At 36.2% G+C, this 8893-nt stretch overlaps 1 pseudogene; it reads left to right on the forward strand.

Annotated features, from left to right (window-relative positions):
• Positions 1 to 4435: 4435 nt before the first annotated feature.
• LOC110643044 (amidase 1-like) lies at positions 4436 to 8452 on the forward strand (annotated as a pseudogene).
• Positions 8453 to 8893: the final 441 nt, after the last annotated feature.

Consider the following 8893-nt stretch of genomic DNA (forward strand, 5'->3'; position numbering starts at 1 on the left):
GAGTGTGTGTTGATGCAAGAGGAAAAGTGATAGCCTATGCTTCCAGCGATTAAGGCCACATGAAGAGAATTACCTACCCATGATTTAGAACTTGCAAGAATTATCTTACGCTTGAAGATATGGAGGCACTACTTTTATGGTGAAAAATGCTACGTCTATCTGAGACCACAAGAGTCTAAAATATTTGCTAACTTGAAGGAGCTCAATCTTAGACGAGCGATGGATTGAGTTACTAAAGGACTATGATTGTGTGATAGATTATCATCACAGGAAGGCAAATGTAATTCTTGATGCCTTGAGCATAAAGTCCATCACGACTTTAAGATAACTAAATGCATGCATCCTTAGCTCAAGATGGAGCTATTTTGGTGAGTTGCAAGTGAGGCCAACCACCTCTGACAGATACAAGATGGGCGGAGGGTAAATGAAAAATTAATGGCCATTGTGGGTAAAATTCGGAGGAAAGAAGCTGAATATGAGGTGAAAGCGGATGGGTATGCATACTACAGAGGAAGAGTGTGTGTACGGATGATGGGGCGAAGGCAGTATTACGAAAGAAGCACACACTAGTGTTTATGCTATGCACCGGGAAGCATGAAAATGTATAATGATTTGAAGCCTCATTATTGGTGGCACAGTATGAAGAGGATATAGTGACTATGTAACTAAGTTTTGACATGTCAACAAGTTAAAGCAGAACATCAAGTTCTATCATGATTGCTACAGCTTATAAGCATACCTGAATGGAAATGGGACTGGGTCATTATGGATTTTGTTAGTGGTCTACCTCTCACCCAAAGGAAGCATGATGCAGTGTGGGTGATAGTGGATAGATTAACGAAGTTAGCACATTTTCTGCGATTAGGGTGACTACTCCTTTGAGGCAGCTAGTAGAATTGTATATCGGTGAGATAGTTAGCGCATGGAATCCACTTTCTATTATATCGGCCGAGACCCAAGGTTTACATCGAGATTGGAAAAAGTTGCAAGAAGCCTTGGGCACACAACTCGCTTTATACGGCTTTTCATCCCAGACGGATGGGCCGGTCGAGCAGGTAATCGAGTAAACCCAAGAACTAATTGAATTTTACGCAATTAATAAATTGAAATGATAGTAACAATGTGAATTATGTGATGGATCTTGGAGGATATGCTAAGAGTTGTGTCATTGAGTTTGAGGAGTGGGATAGATATCTCCCAGCGCGAGTCGCATATAACAATAGCTACCAAGCTAGCATTCAAATGGCTCCGTATGAGGCACTGTATGGGAGAAAATGTAGAACCCCAGTGTGTTGGACTGAATTGGGTGAAGATAAGTTGGTAGCACTAGACCTGGTGAAACAGACTGAGGAGAAAGTGAAAATAATCAAAGCTAACCTGAAGGTTGCCTCAGATAGACAGAAATCTTATGCCGACTTGAAGAGAAAAGAGATAGAGTATGCAGTTGGTGAAGAAGTGTTTCTCAAAGTCTCACCGTGGAAGAAAGTACTGAGGTTTGGGAGAAAGGGTAAGTTAAGCCCTAGGTTCATTGGCCCATATGAAGTCATTGAACGTGTGAGACCAGTGGCCTATCGGCTAGCTTTACCACCAGAACTGGATAAAATTCACAATGTATTCCATGTTTCTATGCTGAGAAGATATCGCTCAGACCCTTCACATATCATTTCCATGGAAGATATTAAAATCCAACCGGACTTGTCATATCTGAAGAACCTATCTGGATCCTAGCAGGGAAGTGAAGGCGAGAAATAAACAAATTCCCAATAAGTTGTAAGGAAAATTTTACCGTCTGACCATACGGCCAAACCATGTTATATGGTAGTGAGTGTTAGACCTTTGAAAAGAGTCGTATGTGTCTAAGATAAGAGTTGCGGAGATGAGAAAGTTAAGGTGGATGAGTGGCCATATTAGACTAGATAAAGTCCATAATGAGAGTATTAGAGAAAAGGTAGGAGTGGTACCAATTGAGAATAAGTTGAGAGAAGGGAGATTGAGGTGATTTGGTCATATGAAGCGTTGACATACGGAGACTCCAGTTAGACAAATAGAGCACATTAGGGTAGAGGATAGAAGAAAAGAAGGGTAGACCTAAATTGACTTGGAGGAGAGTAGTACAATATGACCTAGAAGCATTACACATTTACGAGGATTTAACCCAAAATCGTTTAGAGTGGAGAAAGAGAATCCATATAGCCGACCCCAAATTTTTAAGATAAAGGCTTAGTTGAGTTGAGTTAAGTTGAGTAGAGTTTGAAAGGCATTATTCTCTTCCAACTCTTTCATGTGCTACTTTGGCACTGATTCAAACTTTGTGGATGTGGATAAATATTTAAAGTTTTGGTTTTGCGTATTTTTTAATGTATGCAGGAAATAGAAGAATGTTTATGGCTTTATGCATATAAAAGTAATGCTGTTTACAAAAAACCTTGCACTGTTTTTGTTTTGGATTTTCTTTTTTTTTTATTGGTTCATAATTTAGGATATTAATTTAATGTCCATAGCTATCTTCTAGCTCTGGTTGGCTATCATTCACAAACTTTCATCTTCTGACATGCTTGCATGCAGGAAGAGGATGTTGAAATTATTGTACACCATATTCTTGGTGTGGTTTATTCATTCTTGAGAAGGTATTTTCTTTACTTATCACACCTTTTGTTTATTCATGTGCAACTTATTGATGAAAATGAACTCTAGATTGTAACAATTGGATTCCTCATTCTTTAAGTTCTTTTGATGAGTATGAAAGTTTGGCACATAACTCTAATTATTTTACATATCTCTATTATTTTACATATCTCTTTCTCAAAAGCTTGCTTTCCTTTTTGCCAGGGGTGATCAATCTCATCAAATGAGAACACCTGAAACAAAACAAGGAGAGTTCAAGAATCTAGTCTCACGATGCGGCAAGGCCTTTTCTAGCGGCAAGCGAGCGATTCGTGAATGAGTTGGAATTGTTTCTTGCTTGAGTTTCAACATTGAAGCCTATGATTAAGCATACATGCGGCGATTGGGTTGGAACACTCCTAGATTGGTGGTGAAATTTGCGGATGTAGAACATAGTGAACACACCAATAATCCCATACTTGTATATTTCTTACGGCGACTACGATGGCCCGATTGAGGCTGCGAAGGAGAGCCTAGTGAATTCACGCCCACCTAGAATCCGTATTTACGTCTTTGATGGCGACTCGATGTCTTTGATGACGACTCTGATGAAGCTGATTGAAAGTTTCATTCCTAATGTGGAACAGCAAAGTTTGAATTATGCTTAATTAAAAAATATACCTTTAGTTATCAATAAGCCTTAACTCACTATTTCTAGAGTTGTCTCTAATGATAAGGGATTGAGTTCGAGTTTTATTCGAAACTTAATGAACTGAAAAAGAAACCTTTAGCTAATCTTGACTACTTTGACAACGTGGTTTTAATTTCAGTATCCTATCGATTTAATTTCGATCAATTGAATGGCTAATATTTTAATAAAATTTTTGAAAGGGAAAAAACTTAGATATGATTCAAAATCAGATGATTTGGATCGGTTAGTTTAATATCAATTTTGATTTAATTCTAGTCACAGGTTAGATTCGTTCTAATGGCTATATCTATGTTTGGATTATGGCCTAAATTTTTGTTTTAATTTTTAGTTGAATTTTTGATTTTTTACTTTCATTAAAGTTGGAGGTATCGTTAATGGGAAAAGAATATATAGGTAAAAATCAAGAATAAGAGTTAAAAAAAAAACCATAAAGTTAACAGAGACTCAGACTAGAGACATAGAATCTTATGAAACCTAACTCATAAAACATACAACCCACGAATTAAAACAAAAGCTCCTCAATCCAGCATACAAGTCCAACCCAGAGATCCAAAGTAAGAGCTACAACACAAATATGAGCAACGAGGCATTTAGGACGGGAGCGACACAAAGTTCCATGTCTTTAGAAGTGGGTAAAGACTTCTAAAGTGCTATTTACCAAAGTAGACCTCCAAGAACTTAACAACCAAAAAACTTTCCATCAAATACACCAAAATCAATATTATAGAGCTAATGCTGGGAGATCGTCATCGTAGCACAATTGACGTGAAAAACTCTCTCTAATGAGTCCTTACCAGTATTCAGAGAAAAACTAACAAAACCATATATACAACCTACTCGGAAGTGAAGTGAGAGATACCGCTCTCTTAGTAAGTAAAGATGTCGTCCTCACCTAGATGAGGTCGGAGACAACCAACTACTTTGGTAGGAATGAAGGACTAAGCCTTGAAAGAAAAGTTTTATTTCATGTTATTTTCTATCAATCAAACTTCCGCTGAAGGATTAACTGATTAATAAGGAATGGACAAATAGAACGGAAATATTGAAATTCCCTCGTTGCCCTCCATAAAGCCGACTAAAGCACCCAAATTAGACGGCCAAAAAGGTCATCAGCATACAGTTATCTGATTTATGGGGCCAATATCCTTTTTCGGTTTGAGAACGTTGGGACTTGGGTTAGAGACCACAATCACACTGAGCAGTAACAAACATGGAAAGAAGCTCGGATTATGGGGCTTTCATGGAGAAATTCGTGCTCAAACCGAGTTCTTCATCTCATGAACTTCCCTTAAATGGTCTTACCTTTGCGGTTAAAGATATGTCAGTCTCTTCAATTCAATTATTTTTCTTGGTTTCTTTTTCGTTTCCTTCAATATTCGTCTCTTATTTTATAGTGAATTCATGAATATTTTCAATTACGATGCTCGTTTCATGCCTGTTTTGGGCTCATCTTCCAGTTCTTGATGATACTGGGTTTGGTTCGAATTGGAATTGGAATAAAAATTTTGCTTTCCTTTTTATCTGCATCTTATTGTGTTTTAATGTTTAGTTTACCTTTGTGGGTTGAACTTTTGGATTAGTTTCGATGTGAATGGATTTGTGACTGGGTTTGGCAATCCGGACTGGGCAAGGACCCATTCAGCTGCTACATCTACTGCTCCGGCTGTTTTGGCTATCTTGAGAGGAGGAGCCACATGTGTTGGTAAAACTGTCATGGATGAAATGGCATATAGGTGAGAATGTGAAACAGGTCCGGCTCTTTTTTAATTTCAATTTTTATTTTTATTGATTTTCTTCCAACCTTTTGGAACTCTAGATCTCATAAGTGTAGGCACCATTGCTACTAAGCTAAAGTTCATTGGTAAACAAGTGTTGTTCTTAAATACTCAGAGGCAGAGGGTTTATTTATTTATTTATTTTTTTTTAATTGTGAACCATTTCTCAGATAAATTGAATAAGAGCAGTGAGTAGAGTAAAAATTTCATGAGACCTTAAAGTTCTTTCATTTGTTAGCTATTGTCTTACTTGTAATTAAACAAATGTCATGAACTAAAATCAGTTTGCGCCCTTGTTTTTAGTTGTTTTATTATTTGTTGTGCTAAGATTCTGCATGCAATGTACTTCAGTAAATGAGCATGTGAAGTGATGACATCTCTTTCTGGGTGATTCTTGAATCAAAATTGCATTGCAAGCCCGTGAAAATGTTGAATATATATATAAATGTTGTGACATTAGTTTAATTTGATATCAAATCTGATGTGCCATTTAAATTCTAATTATTCATCGTACATTTTCATTGTGTTTCTTCTTTTGCATGATAAAACTTCCCTGAACATTCACGTCATACTTGTTTCTCATATAACTGAATAATTGTGTTTTGAGGCAGTCTAGATGGGGATAATAAACATTATGGCACTCCTACAAATCCTTGTGCCCCAGATCGTGTACCTGGAGGATCTTCCAGTGGGTCTGCTGTTGCAGTAGGTGCAAAGCTTGTAGACTTCTCCTTGGGTGAATATTCTACTCTAGATTGATTTTAATGATTTTTCATATGCCTTGGTTTATCATAACTCAATCAAAGTAAAAAGATTATTTTGGCTGCAGGAACTGACACTGGAGGAAGTGTAAGAGTTCCAGCATCATATTGCAGCATTTTGGGGTTTCGACCTTCACATGATGCTGTTTCTACTGCTGGAGTTATTCCCATGGCACAGAGTTTTGATACTGTGGGTAAGGAACCAGCATTGTTATGGTTTCATTTTGAATGAATTTATTGGACCAAATAAACCAACTGGTGGTCAAATTATTGTGTGGGTTTCTGATATTAGAATGTTTCACCAAAAATATTATTTCTTTGTATCTTTATTCATTCTACATTCACGTTCAAAGCAGCATCTGCAACTTCTGAATTATGGGTGAACAGGACACTTGAGTATTTTTATATATCATTGAATCTGAAATTTTTATTTATTCCCTGATCAATAGCATCATTTCTTCAATATTCACAACAATGCACCAACACGCTACTAATCTCTGTTGCTTTATTTAATGATATTGGGACAGTTTGTCTGTTCAATTTCTTTATTCTACCAATCAACTGGATAGAGTTGCAGGAGAATTAAATAATTCTCTGAGTGCTTTAACTTGGTGATTCATTCTTTTGGCATCGATTCTTCATCCAGGATGGTTTGCTAGGGATCAGTGATTTTGAATCGAGTTGGTGCATTCTACTTCAATTGCCTGATGTGGATCTGGTTAGACCAAGGCAGATATTTATTGAAGAAGACTGTTTTCAGCTTTAAAGCATTCAGAATAATCGAGTTAGTCAAGTTCTTGTTAAATCAGTGGAGAAGTTATTTGGGGGTCAGTTTTCTTTTATCTTTCAAGTTCTAACGCAGGAATTTAGAAATTGCATCCTGATTCCATAGTATATGAAGGATACTTTTATTCTCTGTAATAGACCGAATGGGAAATAGTAGCATCAAGATAAATATGGTAGTTGTTTGGACATTTCTCAGTTAGAACATACAACAGGAAGATGCAACTGGGCTTGATGGAAATGTTTCCTAGTACTGTTTCATTCTTTTTGGTGTCCTATCATAATGCATTATCGCATCTGCATCAGTTTGTTCATATTTATCGCTTCTTACATTTGATATTGCAGGTGATGTTGTGAAGCATTTAATCCTTGGGGACTATGTTGAGAACAAAGTTCCAAGTTTGAGTCATTTTATTAGTAAAGAAATCAAAAAGCAAGACTATGGTATAGCATCCTTGGCAGCCCTCTCAAGTGCCATGCGTTTGCTTCAAAGGTGTAAAACATTTCGTAATTTTTTCTGAATTGATTATTCTATGAACCTGAATGATAATTATCATTTTCCTTATGGTTGTGCCAGACAAGAGAATGTATCTGCTAGATCTGATTGGATTTATTTTCTATTTGAAGCGTAGGTATGAATTCAAGAATAACCATGGTGAATGGGTTACTACTGTCAAACCTGATTTGGGTCCAGGAATATCAGAACGAGTGTGGGAAGCTATTCAAACAACAGGAGAAAGCATTGGTATTTGTTACTCTGTGAAGGCAGAAATAATTGCCACCCTTACAACTCTTCTTGAGGTACTCTCTCTTGCAGCTACTCCACAATCCAAAAATTCTTCATCAAAAGAATAAGGCCTTAAGCTTATCTTTAGGTTACAAAAATTATGCTTGTGGAAGTTGATTAATCTTCTATATCTGGATTTTGCATTGCTTTTGATATGATAAAGAAAATCTGCCTATAAGGGCTTAGGCAGTTAAGACACTTGAAGCATAACACTTGTGCAAAGAAGAAAATAGTTTTTATTTGCAGATTGATATATATATATATATATATATATATATATATGCTAACGTGAACTTTGCTCGAACCAATTTCAATTTAGAATGGGATTAATTAGGTTTTAGTTGTGTAGTATCAGTGTCGTATGGGCTCACCGTTGTCAAATATAAAAATCTATAAACCTGCTAAGTAAAATGTAGGCAGAACATCTGTGTCATACTTGGTTGATTCATTATTTTTAATGTGCTTGTCTAATGTCTAACAATATAAGAGCAGGATTTTGGTATCCTGGCTATCCCTACAGTACCAGGAAGTCCACCAAAACTAAACACAGATCCAACTACTCTGGAAATTTTTGGTGCCGAGGCTTCTAGCTTGCTCTCCATTGCTGGATTATCAGGATTCTGCCAGGTTCTCTCTTGCTCTTTAATGTGAATAAAAAAAAAAAGAAAAAACAATTTCATTGGATTTTATAAAATATATCATATCGAACTACAGGTGAGCATACCGCTAGGCATGTACAATGATGTACCTGTAGCTATTTCATTATTGGCGAAACATGGTTCAGATGGCTTCCTGCTCAATGTTGTTGAAACTCTTTATGACACTCTCCAAGAACAGATTGCAATTTCAGAATGATAGCTTGCTGAATCCAGAGGTCCTCCTCATCTTGCCTCAAAAAAATGGTCAGAGATTCAATCTCAGTTAACTCTTTCATGCCACTTACATTTTCTGTTCAACAAAAAGTACTGATATGTAATTCAACAATCATACTTTCTCTTATCGCATTAATTGACTAAACAATTCAGAACCATACTCTCTCTCTCTCTCTCTCTCTCCTCATCTTGTGGTTAGTGGAATGAAAAAATGGGCAATGAGACGTCCACTGTTGGGAATTGAAAGTGGGGTGGGCCCACGGCTTGCTTTTGTCAACGATTTTGTTGGTTAATGGGATTAGATTAGACCCACATTTTGAAATTATATAGTATTTTGATTATTTCATCTAAGTATATAATATAAAATGATAAATTAACTATGAATAATCATTGCATTATTATTTTTTACTTAAATAATTGTAATTATTATTTTTTTAAATAGTTGATGTAGTATATAATTTTCTCATCTAAAGAGCGGGATCCAATCACAAGTTCACAATCAGCATAGATCTCTCCGTGTCAATGGATAAAATTTATTTCATGTTTTCTATGAAGAATAATTATTTCACATTTTAAAAAATAAATTTAATTATGTAATT

Source organism: Hevea brasiliensis, chromosome 9, assembly GCF_030052815.1.
Source record: "Hevea brasiliensis isolate MT/VB/25A 57/8 chromosome 9, ASM3005281v1, whole genome shotgun sequence".
NCBI classification, from domain to species: Eukaryota; Viridiplantae; Streptophyta; class Magnoliopsida; order Malpighiales; family Euphorbiaceae; genus Hevea; species Hevea brasiliensis.